At 42.5% G+C, this 21,333-nt stretch overlaps 1 long non-coding RNA gene across 1 annotated transcript in view; it reads right to left on the bottom strand.

Annotated features, from left to right (window-relative positions):
• LOC308667594 overlaps positions 1 to 21,333 on the bottom strand; it is a 61,084-nt gene that overhangs the window by 19,293 nt on the left and 20,458 nt on the right. The gene's annotated exons all lie outside the window — the stretch shown is intronic.

Genomic DNA, 21,333 nt, shown 5'->3' with positions numbered 1-21,333 from the left:
GTTTAATTTAATTTAATTTAATAATATTTCTATACCGCCCTTCTCCCGAAGGACTCAGGGCGGTGAACAGGGCAAGAATAAAAATACGGAATTACAAAAATTAAAAAAGGATTAAATACATGCCCACTAAAACAATCAATACATATTAAAACCCCAATAAAATGACAGTAAAAAAACCCCCCACCAATCCCCCATCAGGCCAGGCCGGCTTGTTCGAACAAGTATGTTTTTAGATCGCGGCGAAAGGAGCGAAGATCGGGCACCATCCGGAGCTTAACCGGTAACTGATTCCATAGCTCCGGGGCGCCCACAGAGAAGGATCTCCCCCTGGGGGCCACCAATCGACATTCTCTGATCGGTGGCACCCTGAGGAGGCCCTCTCTGTGGGAACGCACAGGGGGCAATATGCTGACTCTGTAAAACCGCTTAAAGAATAAAGCACTAAGAATATGTAAGTGTAAATGCTATTGCTATTTCTTACATACTTGCAGCTAAAATTTAAGGTCCGAGGAAGGAAAGGGGGATCCTGAAAGTGAACCTCTGGCTCAAGGTATGATACCATCAGAAAATCTGAACATTACTGGCCATGATCTATACCAGGGGTCAGCAACCTGAAACAGTGAAAGAGCCACTCGGAACTGGTTCCCTCACAAAAGGAAAAACTGGGAGCTGCAAAAAATGTGTGCGCATTCGTGTACATGCGCACATGCACAGAACAGGGTTTGACTGAAGAGTGGAGCCAAGGCGAGATATGCACCTACCCTGCATATTTGAATTGCTGGTTGAACTTTTTAGTCCCACTCTTTTTTTTTTGGACTGCACATGGCAGAGGACTGGGAGCCGCTGGAGATGGCTGAAAGAGCCGCATGCGGCTCCGGAGCCGTGGGTTGCAGACCTGTGTTCTATACCATCTACAGGAAGGGCTTCTGGTGAAAGATGAGCTGCACTAAAGTGTTTGGAAAGGCATACCTGGAAGGCTTTAAACTAGGACGGGGAGAGAGAGACCAATGTTCAGAACTATACTCACAGCATATGTCTAAAGGCAGTAAACCTTGCAACAAGGAAGGAAGTAGTAAGAAGGAAGAAGTGGAATGGGACATTTAGGCGCCCACCGGTGGCCGTGCCGTTTCACCCTCAGCCATCCACCTCAGCCAATTGAAAGTCAGCTTTCTCCCTCTGCTGGCCCTCCCCCAGTGATTCTCCACAGCCAATGGCCCCCTGGCCCTCTGCTGCCAGTTGCCCAGAGCACCCTCCATGTCCCCCATGATGGTGTGCTGCCCCCCCGCCTGCTGCCAATTGCTCACTGCCACCCGGCACCAATTGGCTGGTGGCCTGTTGTCCTGTGCAGCCAAAGGCCCGAGTCAAAAAGTCCCTGGGGGAAAGGGCCGGGACGAAGGGCCGGGGACAGAGAGCCAGTGGGCCACTGGCCATGGAGAATCACTGGGGGAGGGCCAGCAGAGGGGGAAACTGGCTGTCAATCAACTGAGGTGGGTGGCTGGGGCGAAGTGAGAATGTCCAAAGGTGGGCGCCTAAATGTCCTGAACCCGGAAGAAGCACTTAGGAATATACAGGAGATGATCAGGCAAAGCTAAAAAAGACATTTCTAAAGGGCTCAGATGTCTGTACACTATTGCACAGGAAATGGGGAACAAACAGGGAGAACCAGGCTCTAGTACGTGAAGGGGGAGATACAACTGTTAGTAATACTGAAACCTGACGAGATGGAGTGCATCTGGACTTCAATAATGTATTTGGAAGACTTAGAAGGCCTCCAAAGTCTCTTCCAGTTATATGACTCTACGATTCATTCCCTTCTATCCTCATGTGAAGGATGACCTGAGCAAACATTTGTTTGTGGAAGTCTTCTCCACATTGTCACATGAACCAATAAACGATGCCTTAAGCAGCTCCTATGTTCTAGAGTTAAGCCAACTGAAGGTATCAGGGAAAAATTGATTCTGCAAACTGAAACAGACGGATGGGAAGAAAGGAGGTTTCTTGGTTTGTTGGTGAGTCAGCATTATGGTGGGATCGGCTCCATTGGATTTACATCCAAGTAAGCATGATTCATTGGCAACCTGTGCCTGAACAGCTGAACAAATAACTGGTTAGAAAGGCTGCACTGTACGTTTTTGCTTTTGTTTTTGTTATTAATCACCCATGATCTGAAAGTCACAAAGAGGTACAATAAGACTTTAATTAATAACAGAGCTTCGAAGAAGACGTGCCTAAAAGTGCATAAAACTATACACAGTTGTGGAGGAAATGGATGATGCTAGAACCTGATATCATTCAATAAAGCTGAAAGATGGACCGTTCCAGTTTAATAAAAGGAAGTATTCCCTGGTGGTTGGAGTAGGTTCAAAGGGGCCCAACTTAAGCCTGCAGTCCACCATGAAAACGGATTTGGATGCTTTGGGCCACTCACTCTTTTTTCAGCCCAACCTATCTCAATATTATTGTTGTGGGGGGTGGGGTGGGGGGTAAAACTGAAAGAACTGAGCCAATCTTTAAGAGGGAAGGATGTAAATACGACAAATAAATGATGGAATTTCCACCAACCGTTGTATGGATGATTGCCAGTATAGCTTTAAGAAAATTAAACACATTCCTGAGATTCAGTGGCTATGCTCAAAATGGCAAGTTGAGGCTGCCCTCAACTTACAACCATTCATTTAAGGACCATTTGAAGGTACGACAGCACTGAAAAAAAGTGACGTGACTATTTTTCACACTTACAACCCTGGCCGCATGCCAACTCTTCACGTGATCAAAATTCTGGGCCCTTGGCAACTGGCATGTATTTATGACCTGTTGCAGTGTCCGGGGTCATGTGCTCACCTTTGCAAGCTTTTGACAAGCCAAGTCAACAGGGAAGCCAGGTTCCCTTAACAGCTGTGCTACTAACTTAACAGCTGCAGAGCTTCACTTACGGGAAGTTTGTAAAACGGGGCAAAACCCACTTAACAAATGTCTTGCTTTGCAACAGAAATTTGGTGCTCAGCTATGGTCACAGGTCAAGGACTATCTGTATTAGGAGCAGTATACTTCTAAGCAGTATGTCAAAATTAATTGCTGGGGAAGATAAGAAAGAGCTGGTAGTTCAACTAATATTCAGCTTCTGGGTTTCCTAGAGGTACTTGATGCACGAATCGAATACTGAAGTGAATGAGGCTGACCCAGGTGGGATTTTTTTCTTTTTAATATTTCCTAATTCAGAATAAGGGACGCGGTGGCTCAGTGGGTTAGGACGCTGAGCTTGTTGATCAGAAGGTCAGCAGTTTGGCAGGTCGAATCCCGAGTGCTGCATAACAGAGTGAGCGCCTGTTACTCATCCCAGCTTCTGCCAACCTAGCAGTTCGAAAGCACGTAAAAATGCAAGTAGAAAAATAGGGACCACTACGGTGGGAGGGTAACAGCGTTCCGTGCGCCTTTGGCATCTAATCATGCCAGCCACATGACCACGGAGACGTCCTCGGACAAGCGCTGGCTCTTTGGCTTTGAAATGGAGATGAGCGCCGGCCCCTAGAGTTGGAAACGACTAACACGCATGTGCGGGGGAACCTTTACCTTTACCTTTATTTATTTTTATTTATTTTTTATTTTAATTCCATTTATATCCCGCCCTTCTCCGAAGACTCAGGGCGGCTTACAAGCTTAGCAGTAATTCAGAAGAGGACTTAAGCAGAGAATTAATAGCAGCTGCGTTTCAAAAACTTCAGGGAATTCTTTCTATTTAGGATTCATTCAAAAGGAAATGAACACACATATAAGAATGTGGGCTTAGATTATTGTCCTGAACAGTGTGGGGTACGTCCTGTTTGAGCTGGAAATTGCATCTCTTCACCAGCCACACATATTTTATAAATGAGTAAAGAAACAGATTTTATATTCCAGTTCTATGCTCTGACCTAAGAGCAAATCCCATTGGAACCACTGGAATTTAGTTCCACATAGATGAGTGTAAGACTGCATTATAAATAACTTGTTATCAGATGCTTAAAACAATAAAGGGAACTATAAATTCCGCTATCTCTTATTTACAAGCGGACTGGAATTAATTTCAGCCATCATTATTATTCCAAAGCGATTTTTAAAAAGCCGCTGCTGGATCATAATGATGCCTCTCCCACTTTGCATAAATGTGAACATGAAATGTGTGTTCTGGAGCAGGAATTCTTTCTAGAACTGGCAAGACTAAAACTCAAATTACGCTGAGGGCAGAGAATGGTGCTTGGTTGGTGGCAGAAATGAAGAAAGTCAGCTGCTGGGCTCCACTATGGTCTAAAGCTGCGTCCAGATGCTTTGCAGATCAGCCAGTGACAGCAGCTTATGTCACTATTGCATTTTACATTGTAGGTCAGGGGTGTCTGTCAAACCCGCAATGTCACGTGACATGTCCTTTGCCGGAAATGTGGTGAGCATGGTTTCGGCATGATGCATCCGGCCTGCGGACCGGCAGTATGACACCTCTGTTATAAGTTGTCTGTATTCTGTGTTTTTCCCCCTCCTATGACACTACAGCATTTTAAAATGCAGGCTACCTGCATTCTCCACTTCTATTGCATCTCCTGTTGATTCCAACAAGAAACCTTCCTCTTTTACTTAGTATTGAACCAGATTCCTTATTTGGAACGAGGAAATTGTATTTCTTCCTTTGTTTTTCCATACTCAAAGAAGAGTGAGTTCTTTGAATCTTTGGTACTTCAGTCTGATTCTTGGCAATCTCATTTCATGGGTTTTGTTGTTGTTGTAGTATCAAACTCAATCGTGTCACGTGATGTATTGTGACTTTTTTGCCTTTGCGGAGCTGGGGCGGGTGACGCATCTGGCCCGCAGGCCACCAGTTTCACTCCCCTGCCCTATTGTAACATACATGATCTTTCATCATTCTAATTATTGCTTGTTATTTTAAAAAGGGTGAGAAAAAAAATGCTTATAAATTTTGATGGGAAGGCCCCAACAACCTGGGTCCTCATTTTACCAACCTCAGAAGGATGGAAGGCTGAGTCAGCCTTGAGCTGGTGAGATTCGAACTCTTGGAGTGAGCAGTGAGTTAGTCTGCAGTATTGCATTCTAACCACTACGCCACCAATTATGATTAAAAAATTATGGTTAGAAAGATTTGATAAAGTAGGTCACAACCTACTACTGGATAAGATAGAAAAATGTGGGTTAGACAGCATCACCACCAGATGGATTCGTAGATGGCTGACCGGTCGTACTCAGCATGTGATCCTCAATGGAACCGCATCTACATGGAGGGAAGTGTGTAGGGGGTGCCCCAGGGCTCTGTTCTGGGCCTAGTGCTCTTCAACATCTTCATCAACGATTTGGACAAGGGGATAGATGGGGAACTCATCAAATTTGCAGACGACACCAACCTGACAGGAATATCCAACACTCCAGAAGACAGGCTTAAGATACAGGAGGATCTGGACAGACTTGAACATTGGGCGCTATCTAAAAAAATGAAATTCAATGGTGAAAAAAGGTTCTACATTTAGGCAAGTAAAACCAAACGTACAGGTATAAAATGGTAGTACCTTGCTCAATAGTAGAAGGATCTTGGAGTCCTAGTGGACAATCACTTAAATATGAGCCAGCAGTGTGCTGCAGCTGCCAAAAAAGCCAACAACACAGTGCTAGGCTGCATTAACAGACGAATAGACTCAAGATCACGTGAAGTATTAATACCACTTTACAATTTCTTGGTAAGGCTACACCTGGAATACTGCCTCCAGTTTTGGTCATCACAATGTAAAACAATGTTGAGACTCTAGAAAGAGTACAGAGAAGAGCAACAAAGATGATTAGGGGACTGGAGGCTAAAACATATAAGGAATAGTTGCTGGAACTGGGTATGTGTAGTTTAATGAAGAGAAGGACGAGGGGGGACATGATAGCAGTGTTTCAATATCTCAGGGGCTGCCACAAAGAAGAGGGAGTCAAGCTATTCTCCAAAGTGCCTGAAGGCAGGACAAGAAGCAACGGATGGAAACTAATCAAAGAGAGAAGCAACCTAGAACTAAGGAGAAATTTCCTGACAATTAGAACAATTAACCAGTGGAACAACCTGCCTCCAGAAGCTGTGAATGCTCCAACACTGGAAGTTTTTAAGAAGAGAGTGGACAGCCATTTGTCCGAAATGGTATAGGGTTTCCTGCCTGAGCAGGGGGTTGGACTAGAAGACCTCCAAGGTCCCTTCCAACTCTATTGTTGTTGTTGTTGTTGTTGTTGTTGTTGTTATATATTGTAGAAACCCAACTGTTAAGTTTTATAAACAATGATTTATGTCTCCGCATGTTGCACGAAGCCAACTAACTGTGGACTATTCCAACCCTGCATAACCGAAACATAGCACATGTGATGGGTGAAATAGACCAGATCAGAGGTCTAGTCTAGTTGAATTGTACCATTTCCTAAAGATTTCATGTGCCAGATTTCTCTCTCTTTGCAGTTTCCCACAGCACACTTTCTCTGGGTCCCATCGTTTTTCATGTGGCTGATTCCCTTCCCCAGTTGTGCTCAGAACATGACTGCAAGATCCCTAGGAGGAATCAATGGGGCATGCTCCCTACATTCACAAGGAGAAGTTCAGAGATTAAATGTTAATTTGAACTTCTACACACTCTGTGGGCTTTTTTTTTCAAGCTGGATCATTGTATGTCAGCAGTACAGCTAACCCCAAGGGTGAGGCAATAGTTGCCACTGTTGTCTTTTAAAAGGGCCTCAGATGCATGCAGCAAGGGAAATCCTGCACAGAAGCGTGTCTGTATTGGCTAAAGAGACAGTTGTAGCATTCATTAGCCTGAAGCACCACAGGAAAAAAAAAATCCCCCCCCCCTTTCACTCTCTGTTTTTAACAGCCCTCGATTTTGTAGCGTGTGTTTTCCACTTTGCTGCTCATTTTGGTCAATTCAGCGCACCGATCAAGCGGAATAAACTGACGCTTCTCAGTACTGTATGGTTTTCTTTTTCGGATCCCACTCCTTGGGAATTTTCAAGCCAAATGCAATTCAAGCCATCGGGGTGATGTCATTGGGTAAGTGCCTTGTCTGATATATTTTTTCTTAATTTGGATAGCACAAGAGTCAGATTGATTTATTTATTTTTGCACCAAAGTGATTCCTACATTTCGGGATTTGCTTATGTTTTTCATGTACCACTTGCTTTAACGATTGCCTGAGTAATCTGTGGGAAATGTAAAATGGCTTATCAGATCATCATCTGTCACCCTAAACTGCTTTTAATGGTTTGAAGAAATTTAACCACTTAACTACTGGTTAGGGCAAAAGGGGAACAAATTTCCACACACAAACTCTACTCTGACAGCTTCTTTTGGCTTCCTTCAGTCTGTTCTTCTGTTCTACTTTAATTCCTAACAAGGCACTTGGGAATATGCTGCTGTCTTGTGCTTTGGAGAGTTTTCTGTATAGCAAAAGGATAAAAAGGGGGGAAATGCCACAACATGCATCAATTTGAACATATTGGGAATTCGTTAGAGAATATATGTATATACATATGCGTGTCTGTATGTACTGTACAGACTTACAGACCCACAGATACACACACACACACACACACACACACATGTATTCTTGCTGCCAGCTCTCCTGTTTGGTTTCAAACACATAAATAGAAAGCACTGATGCATGAAAATGAAAGTTACAAGTGGCCATCAAAGAAACAAAGAAAGAATTGCAGCCCATTGTGGAAACTGTTAAGAGAAATAACATTGCAAAGATTCTTATCTATAGCTTTCATTGAAATTGTTACGGCTGAGTCTTCCCCAGCTAGGTAGGACTACAACTCTTATCATCCTCTTCCCCAGCTAGGTAGGACTACAACTCTTATCATCCTCGTCAAGCAAGGCAAATGATCACCTATTTAGAGTGGGAAGGAGACTGAAATTAATATTACCCCTCTCATTTATTTATTTATATAATTCGTTCATTCTATTTCTATAACCACCCAACTCAACCAAGTGACTGTGGGCAGCTTACAACCCTAAAATTTTAAAACAATGAAACAATAAAAAACAATAAAATAGTAAAAAAAACATCCCAAAAATAAATACAAACAACAGCCAAGGTGATTCTCATTTTCTAGAGGTTATTTTTCCTGTGCATCTTCAGATTAGATCCATCCAGCTTTACTCCTGCAAATATCATCCTAGATCTTAGGATAAACATATGGTCTACTTCATATTTAATATCCATCTGCAGTGAAATTTAACACCCCAGACCTATTAACTATTGATACAAAAGACAACAAGGTAATCTGAAAAGCAGACATTGCAATACCGGGAGAAAGCAGAATAGAAGAAAAAGAACCGGAGGGAATCGCAAACTATAAACAGCTGCAAACCGAAGTAGAGCAGTTGTGATAAAAGGAAGCAAAGGTAGTACCAATAGTAATAAGGCATTTCGGATGCAGTCCCAAAAATCTGGAACACCATTGGCATTGACAATTGTAAAAGGCAGTTTTACTTGGAACAGCTTATCTCTGTCCACGTTAACTTTAATATTAAACACCAACATCTGCCTCTCCTTGGGAAACTCTCGATAGGCAGACAAAAATGCCAAATCCAGTCTAAATGTCAGGCTGGCTGTGTAACCAACCGTAACAATGGTAAACAGGATGATCTTCAGCTATAATGATCTTCAGAAAGACTGACTATAATTAGTTAGTTTTAAAAGGCATCATTGCAAATCATATGGAAGCAAATACAAAAGACAGGCTGACCTCCTTGCTCATTACACACCAGTTCATCCGAAACTATAATTCTTCCCGACAAACTGGCAAAAAACCCACCAAACTTCAGCCATAATGAGCTGAAGTTTACAAGCTCACGACAATTAGAAAAAATAAATAAAAAAATAGCTTTAGTAGTGGAAGCAGGGGAAATGCAAAGGGGTCAGCAAACTACTCATCAAATCTTTTTAAAATGCTACTGATATTATATAATATTGACCAGAGCTTTAAAATAAAGTAAAGCTTCCATGGGAATGTAGGTAGTGACTTTATAAGACATATAGCTATGAGCCTGTCCCAGCTGGTAGTTGAGACCTGTCAATGGACTCAATAGCAGAGATAAGGTCAATAAAAGCAACATAAAGAGTTCTTTTAGATGCCCATTGGCATATTTTGTTGTACTCTGTTTGTAACCTTTTTATATCTAATGCATATTCTGATACTCTGAGTCCTGACTCTCCTGCTGTCAAAAAGTTGAGTAGCCCTGAGAACCAACAGGTGGAGACTGGAGTAGGTAGATTCTACAGCAACCTTATGGAGGGGGAAAAGAACAGGCTAGGTCTTATATGCCAAAAGATAACCGGAATAACAGGCAAGTTTGGCCTTGGAGTACAAAATGAAGCAGGGCACAGGCTGATAGACTTTTGTCAAGAGAATACGATGGTCATAGCAAACACTCTTTTCCAACAACCCAAGAGACGGCTTTACACATGGACATCACCAGACGGTCAACACAGAAATCAGATTGACTATATGCTCTGCAGCCAAAGATGGAGAAGCTTTATACAGTCAGTAAAAACAAGACCAGGAGCTGACTGTGGCTCAGACCGTGAGCTTCTCGTTGCAAAGTTTAGGCTTAAACTGAAGAAAGTAGGGAAAAGCACTAGGCCACTCAGGTATGAATTAAATCATATCCTTGTTGAATATACAGTAGAGGTGACAAACAGATCTAAGGAATTAGATCTGATAGACAGAGTGCCTGAAGAACTATGGATGGAGGTTCGCAACATTGTACAAGAAGTAGCAACTAAAACCATCCCAAAGAAAAAGAAATGCAAGAAAGCAAAATGGAAGCTTTGCAAATAGCTGAGGAAAGGAGGGAAGCAAAAGGCAAGGGAGAAAAAGAAAGATACACACAATTGAATGCAGAATTCCAGAGAATAGCTAGAAGAGATAAGAATGCCTTCTTAAATGAACAGTTCCCACAGAGAGGGACTCCTCAGGGTGCCACCGGTCAGAGAATGTCGCCTGGTGGCCCCCAGGGGGAGGTCCTTCTCTGTGGGCATGCCGGAATTGTGGAACCGTTTGCCGGTTGAGCTCCGGATGGCACCCGACCTTCGCTCCTTCTGACGCGATCTGAAGACTTATTTGTTCGAACAAGCCGGCCTGGCCTGATGGGGGATGGGTTTGGATTTTATTGTTGTTTTAAATGTATTTTAATCTATTGATGTAACTTGGGCATCTTGTTTAATTCCTTTTTAATTTTTGTATTTTTATATGTTTGCCCTGTTCACCGCCCTGAGTCCTTCTGGAGAAGGGCGGTATACAAATAAAATTATTATTATTATTATCATTATCTTATTTGTCTCTTGAGAAACCTATATGTGGGTCAAGAAGCAACAGTGAGAACTGGACACGGAACCACTGACTGGTTCAAAATTGGGAAAGGAGTCTGGCAAGCCTGTATACTATCACCCTGCCTGTTTAACTTATATGCAGAGCACATCATTAGAAAGGCAGGGCTAGATGAATCAAAAGTTGGAATTAAGATTGCCGAAAGAAATATCAACAACCTAAGATATGCAGATGATATCACTCTAATGGCAGAAAGTGAAGAGGAACTAAAGAGCCTCCTATTGCGGGTGAAGAAGGAGAGTGTAAAACTTGGGTTGAAACTAAACATTAAGAAAACCAAGATTATGGCATCCGGCCCTCTCAATTCCTGGCAAATAGATGGGGAAGAAATGGAGGTAGTGACAGATTTTATTTTCTTGGGCTCCAAGATCACCGCAGATGGGGACTGCAGTGAAGAAATTAAAAAACGCTTGCTCCTGGGGAGGAAAGCCATGGCAAATCTAGACAGCACACTAAAAAGCAGAGACATCACCCTGTCAACAAAAGTGCGTATAGTCAAGGCTATGGTCTTCCCAGTTGCAATGTATGGCAGTGAAAGTTGGACCATAAGAAAGGCTGAGCGCCAAAGAATTGAGGCCTTTGAACTCTGGTGCTGGAGAAGACTCCTGGGAGTCCCTTGGACTGCAAGGCAATCAAACCGATCAGTCCTAGAGGAGATCAACCCTGACTGCTCTTTGGAACGCCAGATCCTGAAGTTGAGACTCAAATACTTTGGCCACCTAATGAGAAGGAAGGACTCACTGGAGAAGAGCCTAATGCTGGGAAAGGTTGAGGGCAAGAGAAGAAGGGGACGACAGAGAATGAGGTGGCTGGATGGAGTCACTAAAGCAGTAGGCGTGAGACTAAATGGACTCCAGAAGATGGTAGAGGACAGGAAGGCCTGGAGGAACGTTGTCCATGGGGTCACGATAGGTTGGACACGACTTCGCAACTAAGAACACCAGGTCTTATATCTATGTAATACAGTTCAGACAGACTGGAGATGCTGGGGGGAAAAACATATTAAAATTATAGCATTGTGATTGTAATGCTACACTGGTCAAAGGAAAGGAAATTGATTCTTCCTATATTCCTAACTTCCATTGTACATTCATAGAAACAGTTCTTTTGTAGGAAAAAGAACTGCTGGTTGAGATTCACGGCAACACAAAAAATAACATCCATTGAGACTTTGTAGCCTACCTTGCAACTGAAGGATTGAAAACAAAAATGTAGGGAAGTGCAGTTTTGCGCTATAGTGGGTAGAAAGCAAGGGGCAGGACATACATCCTGGGCAGAAATAGAAAGGGGGGACCCAATGGGAGATATAAGGTTTGAAGGGAGTTTTGACTTCTAGAGGGAAAGACAGGAAAGACATGACTTAATGGCCCATTGTTATATAAACTACCAGATTATGGATGGAGCCGTGGTGGTGCAGTGGTTAGAATATAGTATTGCAGGCTGACTTTGCCCACAGCCAGGAGTTTGATCCTGATGGGGCTCAAGGCGGACTCAGCCTTCCATCCTTCTGAAGTTGGTAAAATAAGGACCCAAATTGTTGGGGGAAATTTGCTAACATTTGTAAATCCCCTGCCCAGAGAGTGCTGTAAAGCACTAGGGGGTGGTATATAAGTCTAAGTGCCTTTTAAAAAAACCCCACAGAGAACATAGCCCAAAAGCTGAAGGAAAATTGGCTACACATGGAAGCAACCAGCCACTGGAGTGGAGGAAATGCACCAGGCACTGCAACCTATCAGTGCTGGGCTGCTATTAGAATGAAACAAAAGGCTGAAGACCATCTGCTCTGAAGGGCTCTAGTTGAAAAAGAGCCATTTTGAATCAAAGCTGGAAAATGCATGCACTCAAAAAGGCATGGGCAGCTCATATTGGTGATGGGCCAAGTAGAAAGTCTGCGTTCCCCTGAATGAGTGCAATATGATTTCTGGTCAAATGGAGACTAGATTCCAAGTATTGTACATGAAGGAAAAGTCAAAGAAGTGAATGCATCCAGGATAAAAGCTGAATTTGTTTCGCTTAAGTTTAATTAAAATTAAGCAAAATTAAGTAAACATCCTTATATAATTTACTACCCTTACATTTAATAATTTGTCCAATTAAACATTACAGTTTGACAACAACTTGGACCAAATCTGGTCTGCAAATATACATATGACCAAGAGATGGCAAAAGGGAGTTCAAATCTTCTTTATCTCTTTCCTGCCATCTAGTGGCCATTCCATATTTTAACCCAGACCTGATAGCTCTAGTGGTGACTGTTGGAGAAACACTGTGGGATACTGTACACTGTTTTTTGGGGGGGAACTATGTGCAATTTAAGGACCTCTGTGCATCTTTGTCATATGATATGTCAGGCAGATGAATGTAAGAAAGACAAGCACAAAAAAGACTTCTTAAACAAAGTTTAAATATTTAATATCTCTTTTTTAATAAGGCACACAGAATAGTTATTATCATACTTACAAACTTAAATTACACCTGTTTTTACCATTCCTTGAAAATATATATTTAGCCAGAGCAATTTCTGTAAAAAGGTTACGGTATATGTTGTCCTTCAGCTGTTGTTAACAGTAAGTCCCATTGGCCTTTAGTTGACTGAAAAGTTCCTTTACATCTTAAAAGTCACATGTAGCTAAATGTCTTTTTAACTTTCTTCAGCCTTTCACAGTACTCTTTGTACTGGAAAACACTGGCAGCTCATTTAAATCATGTGGTTCTGAAAACATTTTTAGTATCTCTGGGTTAGATCATCATAATGCCTTTGCTGGCCGATGTCCCAAGGCTGTTTGTCCAATGTATCGCTATCAGAATGGTAGCGATACATTTTCTTTTTAAAAAAGAAAAGTATAAAGTGATATAATTGTCCTGTAAATAATATGTTTTTATTATAGCAAACATTTCATAGTTAATTGCAGATATTATTTAACGATGCTTTCCACTGCTTGTGAGTGCATTTTCTCTTGGGCAACATAGTCAAACTAGTTTATGGGTGGATTTGATCAACTAGGTCTGCAACACCAGTATACAGATTCATGTGGTGATAATGATGCAGTTTTAATTTTAATTTAAGACAGATGGCAGAGGAAAAAACTTGTTGCATTAAGTATATAATTAGCCACTTGTTCCATCAGCATGCCAGATTATGCGCCTATTTCTCAATGAACCTCAGCTAACAGGGTTTGGGAGCCACCAAATTGTAAAGTTCACACATGATACAACAGTAGTGGGCCTTATTCATGATGCCAATGTGGAAGCTTACCGCAAGGAGGTTGAGGGGTTGGTGAACTGGTGTATAGAAAACAGCCTAGTTTTAAATACCGGTAAAACCAAAGAAATCATTGTCGATTTCAGAAAAGGCAGGCACAGCCACACTTCTCTGTGCATTAATGATTCACCTGTGGAGATGTTTACCAGCATTAAATTCCTGGCCATGCAGTTAACAAGTAGGCTGGCTTGGTCGCTCAACAGTGAGACACTGGTTAAGTGGGCACAGCAGCACCTGCACTTTCTGCATCGCATGAGAAAAGCACATCTTCCTTCCCCTGTCCTGACCACTTTCTACAGAGGGACGATTGAGAGCATCCTGTCATACAGCATCACAGTCTGGTTTGGAAGCATCACTGCTTCAGACAGGAAGGCGGTGCAAAGAGTGGTGAGGGTGGCCGAAAAGATCATTGGCAGTTCCCTCCCTCCCATCCAGGACATAGCACACAAGCGTTGTTTGAACAGGGTCCATAAGATTATCTGGGACACTACACATCCTCTTCACAACCTGTTTTCCTTGTTACCTTCTGGGAGGAGGCTTCGTGGTACCCGAAGCAGAACATCCAGATTCAACCATAGTTTCATTCCATACAGCATTAACCTTGTGAACTCTCAGGCTTCCTCCTTCCGTTATATATTCAAGATGGACAGTATTTAATATTTTATTATGTATATGTAGAGGTGTGGGTCTATACATATGTTGTATGTAGTATGTTTTAGGTGTGTGTCATGTATGTGTCTCACTTTGAGAGCGGGCAACTAAATTTCATTTTTGATGTGCGCCATTGTGCCCACAGTAAAAAAAATGACAATAAAGATTATCTTATCTTATCTTATTGTTTTGGAGGATGAGTAAGAGACGAAAAACTAATCAGGAAGGTAGGTTGCTTTGTCTGCTCTAAAGCCTCAATTCCATTTCAGTTGTACCTGATAAACAGGTAAAGATGAGACTGTTGAGGTCCCAAGCAAAAACACAACCATGCTGGCTGGGGAATTCTGGGACTTGAAGTCCACATGTCTTAATATTGCCAATGTTGGACACCTGTGCTATAGATGAGGTCTGAGATGATGTACCATCTCTAGCAAGCTCCTAATACAAAGCTGGAGTCTTTTATTAAACCTTCTGATCTCAGGCTATGTGGGAACTTTGCAAGGAGATATTGCCTCTTCAGAGAATGATATGGCGGTTACATAAATATTGCTTAGATTTCACTGATAGAAAACCACAGTAAGCTTTTGCTTAGATAACATATCAGTGCAGCCTAATCAACAAACTATGGCTAAACAATCATATTTGTGCAACAAGGATCTAAGAATATGAAACATAGGATATGGCTTATAAACTACACTAGTAGGGTATACATCCTGTACGTGTGATACCCACATTAAATAAACCACATGATGACTTAGTGTGACATGAAACCATAATCATTCCTAGTGTGGATTATTCAGTTTTGATTGTGTGCTTGTAGATTCAATCCGTTGTAGTTTATTTAAACTATAGTTTAGGACAATGTGAACCCAATTTAAAACTCATGAGAAGACCAAGGGGGATAAGCCCCATCTTCCCAACATTACACTTGTGGCCCTGCCTGGCCCTACCCAGATGCAAAACAGTTTTCTTTGATTTTAATTTTTACAGCAATTTTGTTTTATAGATTTGGTAGATTCTTATTCCTGGAAACTTCTCATGAAAGCAATATCTGCAAAAATTCCTCTGCCATGGGGGCTTTGAAGGGTTTGCAACTTTGGAGATAGTTCCTTTTCTGGCAGTTGTCTCATTGTTATTATGCCTGCCAAATACAATTGGGAAGCATAACAAGAGAGGGATAAGTCAAGAGTCACCTGTAAGACTAACATACTGATTATGGGTGAATCATATTGGCTGAAATGTGCTGAGCTGAAGTTTCTGTCTTTTTGACAGGCCCCATGATCTCAAAGCCATACATTAGCGGGGAATATATTTTAGACATTCAGCATCTTAGCAATTTTGATGTATTATACTGTAAGTAAGCCTTGAGGGGCTGTATTTTTAATTGCTTTAATAGCTTGTTATTGAATTTATAAAGCGTTGACTAGATTCATAAATAGGCTAGTGTGGAATGTATGTGAGAGGCTGGAGAACTTTTGACCCTTTAACTTTGAAACACCTTTGAAATTAGTCAATTTAAGACTGTTGCTAGGCAGAAAATGGCCAGCAGATGGTGCTCTGTGTTTAATCATAGGCAGGCAGAACTTTGGAGCAGAATTTCCAAGTTAGACAAAAAGCATCAGTCAGTCTTATTCATCCATAAGGAAATACAACATTAAAAAAATTCTGTTGACAATAAAATAAGTTGAGAAAAATAAACATTATGTCATGAAGGCAATACAGTAACCCAACCAAGGCATCAGAAAATGAAGAAACTATTATCGGATTGATACATTGCACTAAGCCACGATTTATTTAAACATGGTCTTTTGAATAAACAACCATTGACTCTTATGCATAAAGTAGACCAAACTAAACAAACCATATTAGGGCATAGTCTGTTGGATGAAACCAATCTCACTTTCTGTTCTCATTTGGCCATGCTGCCTGAATGATGGCTTAAAATATGTAGTATTAATGTGCAATACAGGGGTGTCAAACTCAATTTCATTGAGGGCCGCATCAGCATTGCGGTTGCCCTCAGGGGGCCGGGTGGGTATGGCCAGGGTGGGCGTGGCCTACTGGGTGGGCGTGGCTGGAGTGCGTATGGCCTACTGGGTGGGCATGGCCAGCTCTACATCGTTCGCATCAAGGGTGCCTATGGGGGCCCGGGCAGGAGTGGGACAGATCTGAGGGTCTCTGGCAGGAGGAGGGTCTCTGGGCGAGGGCCAAGGCAGTGGGGGCCGTTCCCTCACTGTTTCCAGGATGGCTTCATGGGCTGCTTGAAACCACTTTGCGGGCCGGATCTGGCCCCCGGGCCTTGTGTTTGACATGTCTGATGTAATATATTAGCAGGAGATTGAAGACTCTTAGGGAACACAGCTTTTAAACAGTCAGGGTTGCTAGAGTTAACTTGAGCTAGACATCCCATCCACCATTCAGTCAGAGCTGAGGAAGCTTCTTCAAGAATAAAACAAATAGTCCAAGTGGCTCTTGAAAAAAATACCTTTGGGACAACTATGACCTGGATGACTGAGGACCTCTATAGACACTGAGCTAGAAACTGGATACAGTGGCTGTTTTACCTTCAGGATCTAGCTCAGCAGCCAAGCATCTAGAAGAATAGAATAGAATAGAATAGAATAGAATAGAATAGAGTAGAGTAGAGTAGAGTAGAGTAGAGTAGAGTAGAGTAGAGTAGAGTAGAGTAGAGTAGAGTAGAGTAGAATAGAATCTGGAAGGGACCTTGGAGGTCTTCTAGTCCAGCCCCCTGCTCCAGCAGGAGACCCTATCTGAGTAGAAGAGCCTGTGTTCTAGTTCTAGCCTTTCCCTTGAAGAAAAATGGAAAAATCCTGCCTGAAACCCTGGGACTGACAGTATTAGGCTAAATCATCCAATGATTGGAAGCACGGAGTGGATTTAAACATTGTGCCTCTCCCTGGTTCATTTAATTAACTACAATGACATAACGTGTCAGTGCAGCTCTTGTGGCTTAACCAACAAACCACGATTAAACAAATCGTAGCATGGAATAGCACGTGAGCCAAGGTAAAGTTAAGTCGGGTTTGTGCAATGAGGATCTAGAAACACAGGAGACCTCAGCCATGATTTAGCTCCGTGCTGAACGTTACATTAAACCAGTGTGGTGTAGTAACCTAATCATACAGAGGAAGGGGGGGCCTTACCTCTCAGGCAGCAACATTACATTTGATATTTATTAAGCCTTTGCTGGTATTTATGGCTGTGATCAAAGATTAACCTGCTGCTATTTTGTCAACATGATTTTTGGAAATACTATTCCTTAGTAAACCTACGTTTTTATGTTCCTCCCCATCCCCACAGGTTGGTTGGTTGGTTGGTTTTTGTATAGTAATCAGCCACTTTTTCCCTTTAAACTGTCCTTGAAAGAAAAATGCTAAGTTATACTTTACTCATTCTTTGGCTACAAATACAGTGGGTAACTTTCTCCCTTTGAAAATGGGAATGTGATTCAAAATAAAATTCTTCCATCATTAGACTTGTTCTTAGGTGATCTTTACGCTTATAATGCTTTGACCAGGATGGCCAGCATTATGAAGAAATTTGGGTCTCTGCGCTTTAGCTAAAAATAATGGCCTCACTTTTGGTTTTCAAATAATAATAGTCATAATAACCTATTCTTAAGATGACTGAAAAAACACCTTTGGCACGTAATGGCAAACCAAGGCACAACTTTTCTAAGAATGAACTTAGAAAGGCACATATTGGAAGACTTCCTTCAGAAGCAGAGATTGGTGAAAAATACAGGCAGTCCTCGACTTAACAACAGTTCATTTACTGATGGAAGTTACAACGGCACTGAAAAAAATGACCAGACTATTTTTCACACTTATGACCATTGCAGCATCCCCATGTTCACTTGATTTCCATTCAGATGCTTGACAACTGGTTCATAGTTATGACGGGTTGCAGTGTCCCGGGGTTGTGTGATCACCTTTTTGCGACCTTCTGACAAGCAAAGTCAACGGGGAAAGCCAGATTCACTTCACAACTGTGTTACTAATTTAACAACTGCAGTGATTCACTTAACAAATGTCGCAAAAGAAGTTGTAAAATGGGGCAAAACTCACTCAACAAATGTCTCTCACTTAGCAACATAAATTCTGGGCTAAATGGTGGACGTCAGTTGAGGACTACCTGTAGTTCCTTCCAGAGCATAGAAAAACTCATTGCATATACCTAAAACCAACATCGCCTCTTCTTTCAGAAAGGTAGACTGATTCTATTCTATTTTACAGAGCTAAAAATAACAAAGAAGATTTGGACAGCATCTTACAAGGTTTATTTTCCATCAGAAATGCATGTTCATCTGCTTTACAGAATGGCAGAATGGGTAGTCAGTAGACATTCCACAAACAGTCTATAAAGTCCACCAGAAATACAATGGTGTCTTGCCATCAGCTTAGAAACTGCTACCTCATCTGTGAGCTGAGGACAATTGTCTTTTGTCTTCAACTTACAATCCCAATTGGGATCAGAACTTTTGTTGCTAAGCATGTTGGTTGTTAAGTGAGCCAAGCTTGATTTTATGACCTCTTTTGCCAGTTATTTTTTTTTACACAAGTTTTATTGATTTTTTAATATTTACATATACATGCTGTCAAAGCTCGTCCTGCAGCAAGCAGGGCAAAATGCCGAACACAGGAACGAGAGACTTCCGATGCGATCTGCAAGCACTTTATTCTTCAAGGCAACAGCCGCAACAAGAAACAAAGCCAGCGTTGGCCGCTATCTGCAGCCAACGCTATTATATACACACTCAAAACCCCCACCCATACTCCACCCAAACACGCCCACGCCCTCCCATTCCCTATAACTGCCCCACCCCACCCCTCCAAATCCCTTTGCTCGCCGCCCAACCAGGTAAGCCTCCTCTCGTGCGTTGCCGTCACCGTGCTCCACCCCCTCACCAACTCCCAGCCGCGCCCAACTCCGAAACCCCCTGTGGTCATTTACACCCGAAGCTCCTAGCCACCCAGGCACCGCGGCGTGAAGGAGCTTGTCCCCTAACGAATCCCCCGTAGGTCCCGAACCCCCCCCGGCCGCCGTGAGTGAACCCGAGCCTCCGCCGGTCAGCCGTGCGGAGGCGGACGACCGGGGCGGCGGCGCGGCCTCCCGGGGCCTCCGAGCCGCCGACGCGCCGCCAGTCAAAGTCAGCTGTTGCGCGGCGGAGAAGGAGGACAGCTGAAGCGACGGCGCAGCCTCCCGAACCTTCCGAGCCGCCGCCGCGCCGCCAAGCACAGTCAGCTGTTGTGCGGCGGGGGAGGAGGACGGCTGAAGCGGCGGCGCGGCCTCCCAAGCCTCCCGGGCCGCCGACGCGCCGCCAGGAGTTGCCAGCTGGTGTGCGGCGTCGGGCGAGGGCGGCGGAAACGGCGACGCGGCCCCTGAAGTCTCCCAGGCCGCTACAGAGCCGCAGTTCCCCGAGGAGGCAGGCTGGTCCAGCGGGCGGTAGGCGGGGGTCGCCGGGGAGGCGGAGGGACCCCCCCTCGAGTGTCGGGCTCCCGAGGCCCGACACATGTATTTATGAAGCAGTACGGTGGTTGGGTAGTCAAAATAACAAATAACAAGTTGTAAGTAGTTCAGGTTGCATCAACAAGGATTCCCTCTCTGCTTCCATTAATTATCAGATAGTCAAAATAGTCAAATTAATAAATTTCTAGTTGTAACCTAGTCAATTAACAAAATTTTCAATATATTTTCACTAATACATATCAATATCCTGTTTTTAAATTTTATCTAATTGCAATAGAATATTCTAGAATAGCCTATAATATAAAAAAGAGAGCTTAATTTTTGGGTGACCCACAATTCCCTATTTCAATAAAGAATAATTCTCTTGTCTACAAAACTTACATTGTTCATTACAAAACATTCTTATGTTTTACCATTAAAATCTCGTTTTCCTCTTGAGAAATCACCAATTATTAGGAAGATACTTTTTGTCTTAACCATTCAACAATTATTAAAATACTATCTTACATCATCTTAACCATACATCAATTGTTAAAATACTATCTTTTGATGTATCATTCCAAATTCTATAATATAGTTCAGAATTATATTCTAAGAGCTTACTTTTGTCTTCCCATACAGATCTAAGACCTAAATGTAAAATCAGTTACATTTTTTTAGAGATTCCCCTTAATCCATTGAAAGGTATTTTTATACTCTAGGAATCCCAAAAAAGAAACAAGTTCAGTTTTTTTAAATCTAACTCTTGCCTTCCTTTTGTGCCAATCAGGCTTCCCTTTTAGCATCGTTAAATTCTCAAATATATCTCCCTTTCTTCCTAAACCCCTTATTTGAATCCAGGGAGAGCATCCAAATGTCAGTTTTGGTCTTTTTTTTGCCAGTTATTAAGAGAATCCCCCAGCAGTTGTTACGTGAGTTGTGCAGTCAGTCTGGCTTCCCCCATTAATTTTGCTTGTTGTAAAGCCAGCTAGGACACTTGCAAATGATGATCACATCAGCCCGGGACCCTGCAAACTGCAACAAATACAAGCTGGTTGTCAGGAGCCTGACTTTTGCTCACATGACCAACTTCGGATGCTGCAACGGTTGTAAGTAGGAGGATCAGTTGTAACTCACGTTTTTCTGTGCTGTTGTTAACTCTGAGTGGTCACTAAATGGAATGGCTCTAAGTCAAGGACCACCTGTTTGTTTGTTGGATTTACATCTCCAATTTTATCACCACCTTGTAAAATGGTTTAAACTGAGAGTGCGCGACTGGTTTAAGATCACCCAGTGTGCAGGAATGTAGACCTGGTCTTGGGAATGCAGACCTGGTCTTGGGAATGCAATAAGGGAACCATTGTGGGGTGGGGTGACTTTCAAAAAATATCATTCAGCTTAAGAAAAGAAAGAGTGTGAAAAATAAAGTCACCCCAAGTTGATATGGGAGGGATATAAAATGGGACAGAAAGAAACTCTGCTAGGTTTTTACAGAATCTGCTGTTTTCCCTTGCAACAAAAGAACTTTATTGGCTCACTGTGTGTCCATTGCTTGACTG

Source organism: Vipera berus (assembly GCF_964194415.1).
Source record: "Vipera berus genome assembly, chromosome: 1".
In the NCBI taxonomy this organism is placed as follows: domain Eukaryota; kingdom Metazoa; phylum Chordata; class Lepidosauria; order Squamata; family Viperidae; genus Vipera; species Vipera berus.
Note: the sequence above shows the minus strand (reverse complement) of the source record. Positions and strands in the feature narration are given on the sequence as shown.